This window comes from Ochotona curzoniae, unplaced genomic scaffold, assembly GCF_017591425.1.
Source record: "Ochotona curzoniae isolate NIBS_2020 unplaced genomic scaffold, NIBS_Ocur_1.0 scaffold_4506, whole genome shotgun sequence".
Taxonomy (NCBI): Eukaryota; Metazoa; Chordata; class Mammalia; order Lagomorpha; family Ochotonidae; genus Ochotona; species Ochotona curzoniae.
In genome coordinates this window covers 7288777-7309068 of record NW_024467119.1, presented here as the reverse complement: position 1 = coordinate 7309068, position 20292 = coordinate 7288777, and positions in this window count along the sequence as shown.

The following is a 20292-nucleotide window of genomic DNA, read 5'->3' as shown; positions in this document are numbered from 1 at the left end:
CCGGAGACTGGCTTGGGAGGTCTTTCCTGCTCACTGTCCGCCCCCTTGCGCCCTGGCAACCATCTACTCAGGTCCCTTACTGTCCCTGTCTTGCATTGCCGCCCAGCGCCTTTTGTCCCTCGTCACGCAAACATCATCTTCTCAATGGCATTTACTTTTCCGTGTGGAGTCCCGTCCCTCCAGCCTTCCTTCTCTCTGGCACAGAGCACTAGCAGGCTAACGTGTTTTATTTATTCATGGAAAATTAAGCTCCGGGAGGGCTAATCCTCATCCCAGTGCCTATCACTCAGTGGTTTGCTCAGGAACTTTGTTTTTTTAAATTTTTATTGATTTTTATCACAAAGGCAGATTTACAGAGAGAATGAGAAACAAAAAGATCTTCCATGCACTAGTTCACTCCCCTCAGATGGCTAATAGAAGCCATGGCTGAGTGGATCTGACGCCAGGAGTCAGGCACCTCATGGGTACAGGGACTTTACTGCTTTCGCAGGCCAGAAGCAGGGACATAAACCAAAGTCCATATGGAGTGCTGGCGCTTGGAGGTGGAGGATTAACCAGTGGAGCTGTCACACTGCCTCCTTGACTCTCCCTAGCAACAGCCGGCCGAAGGGATGGGTCCCTAGGTGGGTCCCTAGGTGGGTCCCTAGGTGGGTCCCTAGGTGGGTCCCTAGGTGGGTCCCTGGGTGGGTCCCTGGGTGGGTCCCTAGGTGGGTCCCTAGGTGGGTCCCTAGGTGGGTCCCTGGGTTCCATGCTCATGTTGAAAACCTCCCTGCCTGCTCTTTGCCTACTGGGCAGCTTCTAAAATCTTCTGGGAAGTGGAATTAAATGTTTATTTTGGTGCTAAAAACAGATTCGAAACCCCTGCCTTTAAGGGATCTGTCGAAAGCTCACAGCGACGTCCACGTTTCTATTATGAAAAGCTGTGCACGGTGTTCAAGCCTTTCGCACCAAAATAAGCTTCTCTTTTCACAAAATTTTATGAGGTTTTTTTTTATAAAAAAAGAGAGAGAATGGGAGAGACAGAAAGAGATCTTCCATCTTTTTTTCAGTGGCCAGCTATGTGGCAGGCTGAAGCCACAGCATCATCTGGGCCTCCTACGCCAGGTGTCATGGGCCCAAACATAAGCACCATCACTTGGGCCCTCAGCAGGGGGCTGGGTCAGACGTGGAATGCTGGGACACAACTCAGCACCTTCACCCACCACCCCACAACGCCAGCACCTACCCTATCTCTTAGATCCTTTTTTGCAAGCACTTTTTGAAGTCCCCTTATCTGTTATTCCCAGGACCCCTCTGATACCATATGTCGGTCTCTGGCTGGACTTTCCTTGGAGACTGTTAACCTGTGTGTGCGTCAGCCTTTGCTATCTCCAACATGCTTGTGTTTTTTAATTTTAAATTGTATTTATCTATTTATCTCCATTTGAAAAGCTGAGAGAGATCTTCCATCCGCTGATTGGCTCTCTCCAATGCATGCCATAACCAGGCCAGGCCAGGCAGAAGCCAGGGACCTGGGACTCAGTCCGGCTCTCCCTTGCTGTGGGCCAGCAGCCAAGGACATGTGTCAACATCTATTGCTTCCCAGGATGCATGTTGACAAGAGACTGCTCGGAACTGGAGGATCTGGGACACTAACCAGTCATCCCAAATGGAGCTCATACTGTGTTTCAATGCAAGCTGGGGCAGCGTTCCCAGGGCCCAGCAACGAGGTTGATTAAGCGAACTCAGCTGTAGTGATGGTGTTGTTCCACACAGCAAAACACTGAAGGAACCAAATGTAGCAAATTCTGGGCAATTTTAAAGCTGAGCTGCTGGGGCTGGTTTCATGGCATGGTTGGTTAAGCTGCCACCTGCAATACTGGCATCCCACATGGGCACAACCTTGAATCCCAGCTGCTCGACTTCAGATTCAGCTACCTGCTAATGCAGGAGAGGATAGAGGATGAGCAAAGTGCTTGAGCCCCTGCACCCTTGTGGGAGATCTGGGTGAAGTTCCAGGCTCTTGACTTTGGCCTTGCCTAGCTATAACCATTGCAGCCATTTCAGGAGTGAACCAGCAGGTGGAAGATATTTCTCTCTCACTAACTCTGTCTGTCAAAAAGAGAGTAAATATGTAAGAAATAGATCAAGCTAAGCCTCTGTAGTGTATTACTCAGCCCTCTCATTACTTGAATATGCAACTGTATATCCATAGAGTAAACAACATTGTGCTTTGAAAGTGCTGTATTGTAAGTGGAAACTATGTCTTAAAACTAAACTCTTAGGTGGATATTGACATAGCAATGAAGACACCACAGGTCAGGATGCCATATGGGCGCAGGCTGGCTCGTGTCCTGGCTGCTGTACTTCTGACCCAGCTCCCTGCTGATGCACGCAAGAAAGCAGCAGAGGACGGCCCAAGTTCTTTGACCCCCGACCCAGGCGAGAGACTTGAAAGAAGATCTGGCTTCTGGCTTCAGCCTGACCCAGTTCTGCCTTTTGTGGCTATGTCGTGTGTGAACCAGCAGCTGCACGATTCTCTCTCTCTTTCTCTCCCTCTCTGTAATTCCATCTTTTTGGGACACCTACATTCCATATTAGCATGCTAGAGTTTGTGTTTCTGTGTCCCAGCACTGCCCCTGGTTCGAGCTGACTGCTCAGATTCACCCCAGAAGGCAGCAGGTGGTGGATGGCTCCAGTAGTTGGCTCCTGTCACCCACAAGGCAGGCCTACACTGAGTTCTGGCTCCTGGCTTTACCTTGGCCCAGCCCTAGCTGTTGTCAGAGGATGAACTAGTAGATCTCCGACTGGCTGGCTCTGTCTTGCTACCTTTCAAATACATTTTAAAAAATAAAGTTGGGCCTGGTGCAGTGGCCTAGCGGTTAAAGTCCTTGCATTGAACACGCCTGGATCCGATATGAACGCCGGTTCTAATCCCAGTGGCTCCACTTCCCATCCAGCTCCCTGCTGGTGGCTTAGGAAAGCAGTTGAGGACGCCCCAATGACTCAGGACCCTGCACTGGTGTGGGAAACCTGGAGGAAGTTCCAGGCTCCTGGCTTCAGATCAACACAGCTCAGGCTGTTGCAGCCACTTACTTGGGGAATGAATCAACAGACAGAAAATCTTCCTCTCTGTCTCTCCTCCTTTCTGTATTTCTGACTTTCCAATAAAAATAAATAAATCTTTAAAAAAAAAAGTCAAAAATAAAGTAAAAACAAATTTTTTGAAGTTTGCACTCAAATGACCCACTATTGAACAGAAAATCAGACCTTACTATATCCAACAGAACAGAAGCACTGAAGTGTTGGTGGGGAGAACTTTTCTTCTGACTGCTTGGATTTGATAGTCGCAGGCCTGGAAATTAAACTGGTAAATGAGAGGAAGGCAAGAGAAAAGCAAAAATGCAACCATGGCTTTTTCTTACTCTCCTTGAAAAGATTCACAGAAAAGCACGAGTGGGAAGTTGGAAGTTGCAGTCTGTCTCCGGCTAAATAGGGGAAGAGGATGGCGAGAAGGCCACTGACGGGGGAACAGTGGACTTCCTGGAAAGGGCATTTACTGGAAAACAAATGACTTTTTTCCAAGACAAACTACCGGTCTTTGCAGACTGGAGCGAGAGCGCTGTCCTGGAGGTGTGGCGAGATAAGGACGGGTTTATGAGCCTTGCTTGTTCTGAGCGCTTCTGCCAGGCTTGGTTGAGAAAGGATTCAGGAAGCACGCTTGTGCTCCATGGGTCTCCCTTCACAGGCAGCCAGAAGAGGAACTCAGCGACTGTGGGTGGAGCTGCCCAGAAGGACCTCGGAGGCATTGCACTGAGCCGTGCAGACGGAAAGCCTCAGCGATTGCAGGGAACCCGGGAGGCAGGAGAGGAAGATTAAAGGTCGCAGGGAAGTTTTGGGGGTGTCGCATGTAATCTGTACCTCAATTCCAGTGCAGGCTGCCCAACTGTACAAGATTTTCTAAATCTGCAGAAATGAGAATTTTGCCAAATGCTAACTACACCTCAATAAAGCTGTTTAAATAACTAAATAGATCCCAATTTTTTTTCATGTAGCTACCTTCGCTATTTGCATTATTTTAGTAAGGTGTTCAAATCCTTTTATAAAATGCCATATCTCAGAATTATTTTTCTCATGTAACTGTTAATGTACACTAAAAATGAACTTTCTATCCTTTAAGTTGTGTCCACTAAGTGGTTTTTTTGTTTGTTTGTTTTTTGGTTTTTTTAATCTTTATAATACAGAGAAAGAGAGCTTCCTCCTGCTGGTTCACTCTCCCAAGGGCCTGGGCTAGAGCAAAGACTGGAGCTCGGAACTCCATCCAAGTCTTCGCCCTGAGTGGAGGAACTAGCCGTTTCAGCCATCACTGCCACTGTCTTCCAGGATTCCCATTAGAAAACTGGAGGACTGGCACCCTGGCTTAATGGGCTGATCCTCCACCTCCAAGCTCTGCATGCCATATAGGCACCAATTTGTGTTCTGGCTGCTCTACTTCCCCTTCCCTTTTTTTTCTTTTCTTTTCTTTTTTTTTTTTTTTTGGCTGCTCCACTTCCAATCCAGCTCCCTGCCCTGCTTGTGGCCTGGGAAAGCGGTCAAGGATAGCACAAAGCCTTGGGACCCTGCACCTGTGTGGGAAACTCAGAAGAAACTCCTGTCTCCTGGCTTCAGATCAACATAGCTCCAACTGTTACAGCTACTTGGGGAGTGAATCAGCAGACGGAAGATCTTCCTCTCTGTCTCCTTTTCTCTGTATATCTGACTTCGCAATAAAAATAAATCTTTTTCTTTTTAAAGATTTATTTTTATTATTTTTTTATTGGAAAGGCAGATATACAGAGAGGAGAGACAGAGAGGAAGAGCTTTCGTCCGATGATTCACTCCCCAAGTGAGTGCAACGTCGTTGCTATGCTGGTCCAAAGCCAGGAGCCTCTTCCGGGTCTCCCACTCGGGTGCTGGGTCCCAAGGCTCTGGGCCGTCCTCAACTGCTTTCCCAGGCCACAGGCAGGGAGCTGGAAGGGAAGCAGGGCTGCCGGGATAGAACCGGCGCCCATATGGGATTCTGGCGCGTTCAAGGCGAGGACCTTAACCACTTGCGCCACTGCGCCTTGCCCAAAAATAAATAAATCTTCTAAAAAAACAGAGAAATCTTCCACCCACAGGTTCAATCCCTAAATGGCTCAAAGGCCAGAGCTAGGCTATTCTGAAGCCGGGAGCCAGGAACTATTTTGGGGTCTGCCCTATGTGTGCAGGTTCCCAAGTACTTGGGCCATCTGCCTCTGCTTTTCCAGGTACATTGGCAGGGAGCTGGAGCAGTGATGGAGCAGCCAAGGTTCAAGTGGGCACCCACATGGGATGCTGGTACTGCAGATAGTGGTTTTACTCACAACGCCATGGTGCCAGCTCACTATTGTCTTCTCACACATGAGAAGGCAAGAACCTGGAGGAAGCTTAATTGGACCTCTCCAAGCCGCCATCACATGTCCTGGGAGGCAGCCAACCTTGTTTGAGTCTCAGGCCTTTGGCTCCAGTCTCAATTCTGGCACCGTAGGATTTTGGGGAGTAGGGCAGACCTCTGTTTCTGTCTCCATGCCTTTCAAAAAAGTAAAACGAATTAAAAAAAAAAACTGTTCAATACGCAGTGCCATGACTCAGTGGCTGCATCCTCCCTTTATATGTGCCAGGATCCCATATGGGCACCGGTTTGTGTCTCAGCTGCTTTACTTCCCATCCAGCTTCCTGCTTGTGACCTGGAAAAGCAGTTGAGGACGGCCCAAACAAAGCCTTGCAATCCTGTACCCACATGGGAGACCTGGAAGAGCCTCTTGGCTCTTGGCTTCGAATCAGGTTAGCTCTGGCCATTGTGGTCACTTGCAGAGTGACCCAGCAGATGGAAGATCTTTCTCTGTCTCTCCTTCTCTTTGTAAATCTGATTTGCCTTTCAGATAAAAGTACATAAATCTTTATTTTAAAAGTTGTTCAAAAGACAGAAAGATTCCTTATTTCCTCACTTCCAATCTGTGCTTTGCCCAGCAACTTTGACTTTGATTTCCAACCATAAAGAAGTCATTTCCCCACTGGTGTTCTGCCTGATGATCTCTTCAGACCACTCTCCCTGCATGCCCTGTATCTGCTCCAGCATCTTGCCCGTGGGTTTGCAGCCACACCTGATCCTGTCCCACGGCTTTGCTGAGGGACTGAGATGAAAGCTCTTGGAGATCACGTTGGAGTTCCAGAGTGAACTTCAGCCCAATGGCAATGCCTGCATAAGGGCACCCGCAGGAGGGGCCGAGTGCTCCACAGAACAGCACTGCTCAGCATCTTCCAGAAGTCCCAGGAAGGAATAGGTCAGGAAGTCTAAAATCTCCTCATTGATAGGACAGCCTTCTGTACAAGTCTGGTAGAATCCTGGGCCTTTCAACATTTATTGATTTTTTTATTAGAAAGGTAGATGTACAGAGAGAAAGATTTATCTGCTGGTTCACTCTGCAAGGGGCCTCAGTGGCCAGAGCTGAGCCAATGAAAACCAGGAGCCAGGAGTTTCCTCCAGGTCTCCCACGCAGGTGCAGGGTCCCAAGGCTTTGGGCCATCCTTGACTGCCTTCCCAGACCACAAGCAGGGAGCTGGATGGGAAGTGGTGCAGCCAGGACCCTTCCCCCTGGGATGAGAGGGTGTCCAAGGCCCTAATATAAAATGGGATAAGATTAGCATAGCAACTATACACGCCCCCATAGGCCTTTAGTCATTGCTGGATCCCCCTACCTGATGTAGCAGAAATGCTCTAGAAACAGTCCTTGCTCTGTTCTGTTTAGACAGTAATGTCATGAAAAAGTCTGCACCTGCTCAGCACAGATGTGGTTTCTTTGTTTCCCCTTGGCTGTGGTTATTTGAAAGCGTGGGAACCACGGATATCTGGATCAAGACGGTTTTAATTCTAGGAAGTCACCCAGGAGTCAAAGTACGAACTGAGTCACGCAGGACTGAGGGCGGGGGATTCCTGGCATCACCTTGAATGCGAAACCTTTCAGGTCTCAGACTGTTTCACTTCTTGTCTTTATGAGAGTTTATTTATTTATTTATTTAAAAGGCAGAGCAACAGTGAGGAGTGGGTGAGGTCAGGGAGAGAAGACATCTTCATTTTACTGGTTCACTCACCTCGCAACAGCCAGAGCCAAAGCGAACAGCCTGGACTGCATTCAGGATTGCAGGGTGGGAGCAGGGACCCAAGTACTTGGCCGTCTACCACTGCCTTCCCAGGTACATTAGCAGGGAGATGGATCAGATGCAAGCAGCCAGCTCTGCAATCAACACCCTGGTTGAAGTCACAGGTGTGGCTTAACCCGCAGAGCTACAACCTGCCAGGAGGCCATGCCCCAAGGCTGACTGAGGACCCATAGCATTCCAGCTGGAGAGCACCCAGCTGAGGGGCCTGGTCCAGGCTGAGTGGTGCATCACTGTCAGGTTTTTGTCTGTGTCTTCCAAGTTTCTTAGGTTGTATGAAGGCTTGACGATTAGAGAAAAGAGGGGAAAAACGATCGTCTTCTGTGAAGTCCATGGCTACATGCAGGAGCTGGAGACAATGCTATGATGCTATGAAGACTGTGAGTCTTCCAAAAGGCTCCAGAAACGCTCGCTGAAGCAGCAAAGCTGAGCTGTTAGAATACTACCGTGAGAGAGAAAACAACGGCCTGTGGCAGGGAAGCTAGTTAGAAGGGTACCAGTCCATGTTAGACAACTTCTTTTAAACACACGTTTACATATTTTCTTTATTATTTGAAAGGCAGGCCAACAAAGAAAAGCTGTTCTGTGTTGAGTCACTTTCTCAAATGCCTACAGTGGATGGGATTGGACTTGGCCAAAGCTGGGAGTCAGGAGCCCAAAGCAGTTCTCCAACGAGATTGAGCATAACTAAATTATTTGGGGCATCCCCACTGTCCCCCAGGGGCACCGTGGCAGGCATGTGGTGTTAGGAATTGGGGACAGGACTTGAGCCCAGCCACTCTAGTGTTAGAACAAGGGCCTTCCAGCAATCAGCTCAGTGCCTGCTTCCAGGTAAATGACTTGGTTTTGAAAGATTTGCTTTATTTTCACTCAAAAGCCAGAGTTACAGAGACAAGGAGAAACAGAGAGAGAGAATCTTCCATCTGCTGGTTCACTCCCTAAAGGGCCACAGTGGTTGGAGCTGAGCTGAGCTGATTCTACACCAGAAGCCAGGTGTTTCTTCCAGGTATCATATGGATTCAGGGATCCAAGGGCTTGAGCCGTCTGCTGCTGCTTTCCAAGGCCATAAGCAGGGAGCTGGATCAGAAATGGAGCAGCTGGACATGGACTGGCCCCCACATGGGATGCCAGTGCTACAGCCAGAGGCTTAGCCTACTGTACCAATGTAATGGTCCCAGGTGAATGACTTTGTTTGTAAGATTTTATTTATTTTTATTGGAAAGTTAGATTTACAGAGAAAAGGAGAGACAGAAAGATCTTCCATCCACTGGTTCACTCTCCAAATGGCTATAATAGCCAAAACTGAGCCATCTAAATCCAGAAGCCTCTTTCAGGTCTTCCATGTAGGTACAGTGTTCCATGGCTTTGGGCCAGCCTCCACTGCTTTCCCAGGCCACAAGTAGGGAGCTAGATTGAAAGTGGAGTAGCTCAGATGCAAACCAGCGCTCTTATGGGATCCTGGCACTTGAAGGGAGAGGGTTAGCCAATTGAGCCATTGCACTGGGTCCAGGTGAATGACATTTTAAGGCAGAAAACTGCCTGCCACTGTGAAGGCAGTGGACAATGTCCATGTCCTTGGACTCCTGCTGGTGACATTACAGAGCTGGATGAAGTTCGAGGCTCCTGGCTTCAACATGGCCCAGTCAGACAGTTACAGCCATCTGAGGTAGTGAGGCAGCAGAGAGAAAAAGCTCTGTGTGTCATTCTGCCTTTCAAATAAATAAAACAAATCTTTAAAGATATTAAGACAAGGATCTGGTTGGAAAGGACAACTGTAGGAAGACATTGTGACACTAGGAAGTCAGTGAGCACAGGATTACAATTGATTGGATAATATTTGCATGAGAACAACTGAATGGCTCCCTTTTGTATACCTGATTGGATATCATTTGTATAAGAACAGTTGAGTGGACAGTATGTGTGTGAGAACACTTGGTGGAATATACAAAAGGAGTTCCAAACAAAAGCATAGAAACTGTTGATGGGTTTTGATGATGAGCTCAATACTTTCTCCCTTATCCCATATGACCCTCAGTGTATAAAGTCTGATGCCACTAATAAACTTGCTTTGAACATCAGTCAGCTTCAGTCAGCTGACCATCAGTCAGCTTCAGCTTTGAACAACAACACCGAGTTGTTATTATCGGCTCCATGCATCAAGTCCATCGCTGTGGGACAGGAACAGATGACGTTTGTAACATAGTAGTTTAAGGTTGGTGAACAATGAGTGAGTTGCTAATTTTGGTAAGGTAATTACTTACTTGGTCCAGAGTGGTAGCTTCCAGAACAAGAAGTTCATACAGCAAATAGCCGAGTTTTTGCCCAATCCCAGCATTGTTTAGCATGAGGAAAGGAAAACACACTTGTTCACAGAATTGTTTACAATTGTTTATATTTATTGTCACAGCAACCAGAAAATGAATTTGAGTGCTCACAGCAAACAATTTAAAAATACACGTTAAAGGATTAGGGTAATAGTTCATGGTACATCAATAAGAAAGAAGCAATTGCATGTAACAATTATTGAAAGCACTCAAATATGTCTGCATTACATGTGTATGGTACAATGTTGAATAAAGAAACAAACATTTTTCAGAGATTTATTTATGATTCAAGAATCAAATAGCAGAAACAGACAACAGACAAAGCCCTTTCATTTGTTGGTTTACTCTGCAAATGTCCCCTAAATCCAGGACTGGGCCATACCCAAGCCAGGAACCACAAACTCCATCTGGGTTTCCCACACAGATGGCAAGTAATTCAAGTACATGGACCCTCATTGGCAACTTTTCTGGGTACATGAGCAGGAAATAGGATTGGAAGCATGGGGTAGTTGGGACTTAATGCAGTACTCCAATATACTAGCATTGAAGAGCAGTTTATCCTGCCCCAAAAGGAATGACTAAACTCCATGCCTGTAATGGTATAAACGTGGAGCACATGGGAGAATACACATTGGAAAAGCAGTGCTAAGAGAATGAAGTGACAAGGGTCCAGTAAAGCCACCATCTACAGGGCTGGCTTCCCAGACGAGTGGCACTTCAAGTCCTGCCTGTCCCACGTCTGATCCCGTTCTTTCCTACTGTGCCTGGGAAAGCAACAGAGGATGGTCCAGGTGCTTGGGCCCCTGCCATTCGGCTGGAAGATTGGGAAGAAGCTCCCGGCTTCTGGCTTCAGCCTGGCCCAGCCCCAGATGTTGTAGACATCTGCAGAGGGACCAGTGGAGGGGAAGGTCTAACCTTTTCCCTATCTGTCTGTAACTCTGGCTTTCACAAATAACCCTGGAAACAAAGAGTTTATCAGGAATCAGGATCCATCTTCGGGATTTGAACTAAAGGGAATTGTATGCAAAGGGATTGTGTAAGTTGTGTAAGAGGAAATGGAGCTGCTGTGCAGGCATGCAGGACAGCCAAGCAGCCATTCACACCCATGGAGGCCTGTGCAGGCATGCAGGACAGCCAAGCAGCCATTCACACCCATGGAGGCCTGTGCAGGCATGCAGGACAGCCAAGCAGCCATTCACACCCACGGAGGCCTGTGCAGGCATGCAGGAGAGCCAAGCAGCCAGACACACCCATGGAGGCCTGTGCAGGCATGCAGGACAGCCAAGCAGCCATTCACACCCACGGAGGCCTGTGCAGGCATGCAGGACAGCCAAGCAGCCATTCACACCCACGGAGGCCTGTGCAGGCATGCAGGACAGCCAAGCAGCCATTCACACCCATGGAGGCCTGTGCAGGCATGCAGGACAGCCAAGCAGCCAGACACACCCATGGAGGCCTGTGCAGGCATGCAGGACAGCCAAGCAGCCATTCACACCCATGGAGGCCTGTGGCGTGGGCTGTGGAACCAAAGAGGGGCCGGAGGGAGAGCCGCAGCCCTCACTGAGTCCCAGGTGGGGGAAGCTACCTGACTCCTCCTCTCTCACTGCCCCAGTTTCCTCCAGTACTTCCTGTCTACCAAAACCATCCAACATGCTGGCCGCAAACTAGTGAGGTCAGGGCCTTGCCATTGGAAGGTGCTGGATGTCCGTAGGTGTCAAGGCCTGCTTCCCAGAGCAGTGTGATGGGGAAGTGGCAGAACCTTAAGGAGCTGAACCCCTGGAGGGCCTTAGCCCTTGGCCATGGCGTTGGAAGGTCGCTTTCAGGGGAGGGGGGTAAAAGCCCCATTGGGACCACTTGCTCTTCTCACATTCTGGCTCACCATGGAATCCTCTGCACGCACTCCACCATTTGTCATCTACCATCCTCCATGGGTCTTTGCCAGAGCCACACCATTCTGACATTGTGACCTGAATAACCCTCTCTTCATTGCATCAGTAACCTGTCTCAGTGTTAGGGTAACAGAAGGCTGTCCACACAGCCAGTTCTATTGCGATGCAGAAGTCACAGGTCCAGGGTCATAGAGCTTTTCTTTTGCATTTAGAAATGCTTGTTTGCGGGGCCCAGTGTTGTGGCCCAATGACTAATTCCTGCATGTCACACCAGCATCCCATATGGGAGTGCCATTTTGAGTCCTGGGTGCTCCCCGACCTCTGAGCCAGCTTTCTGCTAGGTGATGCTGGGACGCAGGCAGTGCACTCCAGGGTGGGATCCCGGTGGTGCAGGGCTTACCTTAACTTGCCACGATGTCAGCTGATCAACCTTGATGTCTCTTAAATGAAAAAGAATCATTTACTTCTTGAATCTATGTATTTGAGAGAGAGATTTCATCAACTTCTACCCTCCCCAAAAGCCCAGGATGGTAAGATCTGGGCTAGAGCAAGCCCTGAAGGAGGAGCTGACCGTAATACAGATCTCCCACAGGGGTGCCAGGTACTGAGCCGTCAACACTGTCTCCCAAAGTCTACATTAGCAAGAAGGTGGACTCAGAAGCCAACATAGGACGTGTCTTAAACACTCCCTATGTGTTTTCTAAATAAATCAGTAAGTTGTTCTGTAATAAAAATATACCTTTAGGGTCCAGTACAGTAGCCTACAGGCTAAAGTTCTCGCCTTGCATGTGCCAGGATCCTGTATGGGAGCTGGTTTTAGTTTGTTGGCCCCACTTCCCATCCAGCTCCCTGCTTGTGGCCTACAAGAGCAGTTGAGGACGGCCCAAAGCCTTGGGACACTGTACTTGTGTGGGAGGCCCAGAAGATCTCCTGGCTTCGGATTGGTGCAGCTCCAGCCGTTGCAGTTGCTTGGGGAGTGAACCATCGGATGGAAGATCTTCCTCTCTGTTTCTCTTCCTCTCTGTATATCTGCCTTTCCAATAAAAATAAATAAATCTTTAATAAATAAATAAATCTTAAAAAAAAAAAAAGAAATTGTTGAGTGGCATATCAGATTAAGCCGCCTCCTTTGGCACTGTCATTTCATATGGACATTGATTGGTTTGAGTCCCGGCTACTCCTCTTCTGATCCAGTTCTCCCATATGTGGGTATAAGGGCCCAAGACTTTGGACAATTCTCTACTTCTTTTCCAGGCCATAAGCAGGGAGCTGGATGGGAAGTGGAACAGCCAAGATTTAAACCAGCACCTATATGGAATCCCAGTACTTGCAAGGTGAGGATTTAACCACTGAGTCACCTCCTGGACCCCAAAGTGCTGCATTTTTAAACTTCAGGAACTGAGTCACTGGAGAAGAACCTTGACAACAGAGGGAGGGAAGTGCAGACACAGGCACAGCTGGGTTGTGGGGCTAGCCCGAGTGGGACATGCTTCGCTGCACCACCCGGCGACCCTGTGTCCCAGCTCACCATGATGTAGAACCGGGGCTGGAATTTCTGGAGATTTTCCAAGCCCAAGATCAGTCATTCACTCCACATACACTCCTAAGGCACCGTTATCTCTGACTGACCTATTCTCCTTTTGATCATTCCTGTTCCTCTACATTCCAGCTTTCATCTGCAGCCAAAGTAGTCATTTAAAAATGTTTTAATTTGTTTATTTGAAAGGCAGAGTGACAGGTCATTTTTATGAGCTGATTCTCTCCCTAAATGCAAGGGCTGAACCAAGCCCTAGACAGGAGCCCGGAGTTCTGTTTAGATCTCCCAGTTGGATGGCAGGGTTGCGGCACCAGGGCCGCCATCAGCTGCTTCCCGGCTGCAATGGCAGCAAGCCGAATTAAAAGTGGGTCTCGAACCAGTGCTCTGAGACAAGATATAGGAATCCCAAGCTAGCTTACAGTTTATAAAAGATGTGAAACTGACCATTGGGTCGTGTTACACCTCACCCCCACCGACTCATGCCTTCACGTTGCTGTAAGGCGCCATTCAAGCTGACCTTGGCCAGGGCCATCTCCTTTTCTCATCTCCAGCTCCGCCACTGGAGCCTAGGGTTTCTTCTGTGTGCTGTCCCAATGACCTGGCCACCCCTCCATGCCTGCAGGACTCTGCTTGGGTCACCTGCTCTCATTCCTTAGGCTATCAGCGAAGGGTTTACATTCTGCACTAGATCAAATCCTACTAAAGCTAAAGCTAGTCATACAAAAATGTGCATTGTGGAAAAGACATGGATTCTTTTTTTTATTTAAAATTTTGAATTTTTTGGTACAATTAAGACATGGATTTCCAAAATATTTTTTGCACCAAAATAAATTGACCCTCTAATTTTATTTTCCCTGAACTTTAAAAAGATTTTGAAATCTGTTTGGAAGGCAGAGAGAGTGGGAGATTCCATTCACTGATTCACTCCTCACGTGCCTACCACAGGTGGGGCTGGGCCAGGCCAAAGCAACGCCTGGGCAGCAGGAACCTGCGTCCCTGAGCCATTATGTGTCTTTGGAAGTATTGCATTAGCACGAAGTTGGACTTGAAAGACCAGGATTCCAAAGAAGGCACTTTGATTTGGATGCAGGCTTTACCAGCAGCTTCTCAAGCACTGTGCCCAACACCCACCGCTCTTCTTCCTGTTAAGAGCTGGAAGTTGCTAAGAATCATGAACATTGGCAGACAAAAGGCTCTGGATCCAGTCGAAGGAATCCCCTGGGCTTTGTTAGTCCCAGCCTAACAAAGTTAACCCCAGTGGTCCGAAGTGCTAGCGTCATGAGTTAGTGATTGCGCTGTAATAAATGAGTGATTCCCCTACTAGACTGCAAATTGTCTAATGTCGGTTCTGTCGTTACTATTGATTTCAGTTATTTGAGAGAAACAGAAACAAAAAAACAGAACTGTCTCTGCTGCCTCGCTCCTCCAATCCCTCGCAGCAGCTGGAGCTGGCTCTCCCGGGTGGGTGGTAGCCATCACCTGCTGCTTCCCCGGATGTGCATCAGCAGGAAGCTGGACTGAGCAGAAGATGCTCTGCAAGTAGTCACTCTGATACGGGAAGCAGGCGTCACAAGTGGCCTTTTATCTCTTGCACCAATTGTGCACCCCTGAAACCTAAAAACTTATCCAAGAACAAGTAGTATCAACCATTGCACGCATGCCCAAGGATTTATTTTTAATCTAGATGCAAAGACACACAAAACAGCAACATTTTTTTAAAGATTTTTTTTTAAATTGGAGAGTCAGATATACAGAGAGAAGGAGAGACAGAGGAAGATTTTCCATCCATTGATTTATTCCCCAAGTGTTCGCAATGACTGGAGCTCAGCTGATCTGAAGCCAGGAGCCTGGAGCTTCTTCTGGGTCTCCCACACAGGTGCAGAGTCCCAAGACTTTGGGCCATCCTCGATTGCTTTCCCAGGCTACAAGCTGGGAGCTGGATAGGAAACTGGGCTGCTGGGATAGAACCAATGCCCATATGGGATCTTTCTATGTGCAAGGCAAGGACTTTAGCCATTAGGCTATTGTGCTGGTCCCAAAACATCAACATTTTAAAGTGACATCATTTCACACAATCCTAAAACAGTTGTCTTTTCTATTATATCTTGACTATTTTGCCAGCAGATCTGTCTAGTTCTTTTTTAATAACTTCTCAGAATTCCATTCATTACAAACTTGAAGGCTTGCAAAAGCAAATCTTCACATGCTGAAGTCATTAATGTTGTAGAAACAAAGCACTTTTTGAAACAAACAAAAAACAGTTTTGCAGGGTCCAGTTTCCTAGGAAAAATACAAGCAACGTTTGTTCAGACAAGAAGCCCACCTCCAGCCGGGGCTTGCTAAGGGCAAGGGTGTGTGGTTTATTTAACCTCCATCGGACAAGCACTCAGCTGAGCTGCATTACACCAGTGCTACTGACAATGGCTATCTAGTAAGCAGTTGTTTTCTTTTTAAAGATTTATTTATTTATTTTTATTGGAAAGGCAAAGAGGCAGAGAGACAGAGAGGAAGATCTGTCCGATGATTCACTCCCCAAGTGACCACCATGGCTGGTACTGCTCCGGTCCGAAGCCAGGAGCCAGGAACTTCCTCTAGGTCTCCCACGTGGGTACAGGGTCCTAAGGCTTTGGGCCATCCTTGACTGCTTACTCAGGACACAAGCAGGGAGCTGGATGGGAAGTGGGGCTGCCAGGATTAGAACCTGCACCCATATTGGATCCTGGCGCATTCAAGGCGAGGACTTTAGCCACTAGGCTACGGCGCTGGGGCTGATCCTCTGTTTCTTAAAGGGAATTCAGCACTGGGAGTTTCCATCTGAGAAAGAGCACAGAGCAGAACAAGACATGCTGGGACTTACTCCTGTACCAGGCCCAAGATCACACCAGCAGGTGCCACTGAGAGGGGTTTCTGGGAACTGCTGCAGTAGTCGACCCAGAACCCAAACCCCACCAAGTGGGTGAGGCCAGAGGTCTTTCCTGCCCCACCCCTCCTCCTCCATGCCTTCCTGTCCCTCCTCCACCCTCCCAGTCCCAAGGGGACAAGGATTTTAAGGTTTATTTCATGGCCTCAAGGCACATGGCAGAGCCTTAATTAAAGGTACTGATAAGGTCAGTTTCTGAGTAACTGCTCCTCTGGAACAATCCACAAGTCTGGACTTGGAACTCAAGGACCCCTCCCACCATCCCCACTTTTTCCCCCTGAGGTCTCTGGCTTTGGCCACTGAAACTTGGCTTTTATCGGCCTGAATCCCCAAATTCCCTGCGACTTGTGTCTAGCAGTATCCCGAAGTCCTCTTTTCAAGATCTTCTCTTATTCAAACTTCATTCTGCTTTTTGAAAAAGATGTATTTATGTGAAAGACAGAGTTACCTAGAGACACTGGAGAGACAGAGAGATTAATTTTTCAATCTTTTGGTTCACTCTCCAAATGGCCACAAAGATCAGGGCTGGACAGGGCCAAAGCCACGAGCCTGGAACTCCATCTGGGTCTTCCATGTGTGTGTTTGGGGCTTTACTGCTTTCCCGGGTGCAATAGGACAGAGTTGCATCCAAAATGGAGCAACGGGGACTAGAAATGTGCACTTATGGGACACTGACATCATAGGCAGTGGTATAACCCACTAGAACACAATGCTGCTCCTCTTTCTATTTTTCCTTGTTTATTTGTTTTAAGGTAGCTACGCTGGCATACTGGTATAGTTAACACAAAGTTGGTATTCATCAGGCCTGGCCTCTGTAGCCTAGCGGCTAAAGTCCTTACCTTGCATGCACCAGGATCCCAAATAGGCACTGGTTCATATCCCAGCTGCTCCACTTCCCATCCAGCTCCCTGCTACTGACCTGGGAAAGCAGTGGAAGATGGCCCAAAGTTTTGGGACTCTGCACTCGTGTGGGAGACCTGGAAGAAGTTCCTGGCTCCTAGCTCCTGGCTTCGGATCGGTACAGCAATGGCTGTGGTGGTCATCTGGTGAATGAATCAGCAGATGAAGATCTTTTTTTTGTCTCTTTCTCTCTGTAAATCTGACTTTCCAATAAAAACAAATGGATCCTAAAAAGAAAAAAAAAACATTGGCATTAACCAGGCCCAGAATACCTGCCAGCTATATATGCCTGCCACTTGCCTAGGTAAAAGGAAACAACGCAATTGCCTACAGCTTAAGTATTTTGTCCTATTTTTTAGGATTTATTTATTTTTATTAGAAATGTGAATTTAGGGCCCAGCAAGGTGGCCTAGTGGCTAAAGTCCTTACCTTGAACGCGCCAGGATCCCATATGGGCGCCGGTTCTAATCCCAGCAGCTCCACTTCCCGTCCAGCTCCCTGCTTGTGACCTGGGAAAGCAGTCGAGGACAGCCCAGAGCTTTGGGACCCTGCACCCGCGTGGGAGACCAGGAAGAAGTTACTGGCTCCTGGCTTTGGACTGGCTCAGCACCCACCGTTGCGGTCACTTGGGGAGTGAATCATCGGACGGAAGATCTTTGTCTCTCCTCCTCTCTGTATATCTGACTTTGTAATAGAAATAAATAAATAAATCTTAAAAAAAAAAGAAAAAAATGCAAATTTACAGAGAGAAGGAGAGACAGAGAGAAAGATCTTCCATGCCAAGATATGCCAGGACATGGACCCATATGGGATCCCAGCGCATCAGGCCTTCAAATAAATAAAACGCATTAAGTCACTGTCGTTGATTCTTGGAGGAAAAAAAAAGTGTCTTTTTTCTAGCACTAAATTTGAAAACACGCATAAAGAATGCATTCTTATCGTTGTCAGGAGCGGTGTTTGTCAATGTGAAATGCACTGCGGCTGGGCGTTGGTGAGTGTGGTAACTACTGTCCATGCTCTTGAGGGATGCTTGTCTGCGGGTGTGCACCATGGCAACAGCATGTGGTGGCTCAAGTACTTGACTTGCTGCCACTACGAGAGAGACCTCAGTTGAATTCCGGGCTGCTGGCTCCATCCTGGCCCAGCCCTACTCATTGTAGCCACTGGGTGAAAGGACCAGTGCATGGAAGACCTGTCTTTCTATAACTCTGTAACAAATAAATAAATAAACAAATAAATAAATTTCTTAAAATATATTTATTTTACTTGAAAGATAGGAACAAAGAGGGAAAGACAAAGAAAGAAATCTTTCCTTTTTGGTTATTTATTATCTATTTGAAACTCAGGCTTAGGTTTGACTGACTTCCTAGATGGCTGCAGTGGCTGGGACCGGACCAGGCTGGAGCCAGGAGCCTGGGGTTTCCTCTGGGTCTCCCACATGGGTGTAGAGGCCCCCAAACATTTGGGTCATCTTCCACTGCTTTTCACAACCCATTCGAAAGGCATTGGATCATAAATAAACGAGCTGGGACTTGAACTGTCTCACGCGTGGGATGTCAGCAGTGAAGACAATTCACTGCACCACAACGCCCAGGCTTGAGATTTTTTTAAGGTTTATTTTTATTTTTTAATTGAAAAGGCAGAGTTAGCAGAGAAAGAAGGAGAAGGCTTCCATTCTGTGGTTTACTCCCCAAATGGCTAGCTGCAACAGCTAGGGCTAGGCTAATCCAAACTGGGAGGCAGGAGCTTCTTCTTTGAGGTCTCCTGTGTGGGGTGCAGGGACCCCGGACTTGGGTCACCCTCTACTGCCCTCCCAGGCCACTAGAAGAGAACTGGATCAAAAATGGAGCAGCCCAGATTGGAACTGGCACACATATAGAATGCTAATGCCATAGGTGGAGAATTAGCCCACTGCGCCACCGTCACATGCCAGCCCCACTTTGACGTGTTTTGGAACTGCGCTTTCGAGGTGCTCGGTTGTTTACTGAGATACACAGCTGACCATATGTATTCTTTTCATTAAATTCAGCTAGCATACTTCCTGCTAAAAATAAGCTTCTAAAAATAAAGCCCCAAAAAAGAAAAAAAAAAAAAAAGGCCTGGTACTTCTTAAATACCGAAGTGTGTGATCAGTAGGTCAGAGTACGTGTTCTGACTCAGTAGTTCTGCCTTGGACCCAGATTCTGTATTTTGAACCAAAGCTCTGGAGATGACACTGTTGCTGGTCTATGGATCGCGCTCTGTTGAGAGTTTTACAGTTCAGTGGGACCAGATTCAACAGCAGAGATGAAGTAGAGGATGCACTTTCCTAAGGGGCATTTAAGGATGAGAAGAATAGGAACCAAAACTGTATTTGGTGCTGGCATCTGGCATGGGGGTAGAATGCTCCGGTTCCAATGGCAGCTCTGTTGGGGTTACAGCTTCCTACACGCCACCCTGGGTGGTGGGGGGAGGGAGGGGGGCTTCTGATAATCATTTAAGTGCTTGGATGCCTGCCATCCACGTGGGAGCTCCATGCTGCATTCCAGGCCCTAGGGTTCACCCTGACCCGATCTCTTTTGCAAGTGATTCAGAGGATGGAAGATCTGGCGGTCTCTGCCAATTTCAAGCAAACAAAAAAAAATGTTTTGAGTGACTACAAAAACATAACCTGCTGAAAACTTTATTATGGAGAAGCATGGATGGGTTTTCAACAAGAAAGGACTTGTCAAGTGGGTTTTCTGTCACTCCTCTGGGCTAACCCTAAACTTCAATCCCAGAGTGAATTTGAACACAGCATGCTGAAGATGGCTGGAGCAGTCGGATGATGCAGCAAGCACATGTGACAATGGCCAGGCTCCCCCTCCCTGTTCCCTCCCTCACCCAAAACCCAAGGCAGCTGAGGGGCAGGCTGAGAACATTCCACAAGCAAAGGCCAGGAGATACGATCTTGCTTAGATGTCTCAAAGCTAGAAACTCTTAGGCCTTTGCATTTTGCACAAAACAAGGAAAATGCTTTAAAGGAGCCTCGTGGATTCCACAGAGAACTTGCAACATCTTCTCTTTGATCAGACCTGAGCTCTGCCTGCCTTAACGTGAGGAGTCATGCAGTCAACATGTGGGAAAGCCAGACAGAGTTCCTTGCTGGGCCCGCACTCCTGGACTCCCTCCACCATTGCGCGGGGTTCCATCATGGCACTTTAACAATTGTCTCACCTAGACCATCTCCTTGGAAATGTCATCCAGCTAATTTCACTGAGAGCTTCCCATTTGCCCAATGTTTCTCAAACACTTCTCTGTAATAACCTTATAACCTTACAAGGGGTGGGGCTACTATGTGTGCCCACTTCACACATAATGAGATTCAGAGTTACAGCACTTGCTACCCAGCGTGCTCAAGCTAATGAGGGGAAGGGCTGGCATTGGAGGGCTGGCAGTCTAGTTTGCAAAGTAGACCAGGGCTGCAGCTGGGATGCAGCAGGTTAAGTCAGCTCATGCCACGCTAGTACCCAAAATCAAAGTGCTGATTCCAATCAGAACTTGGGT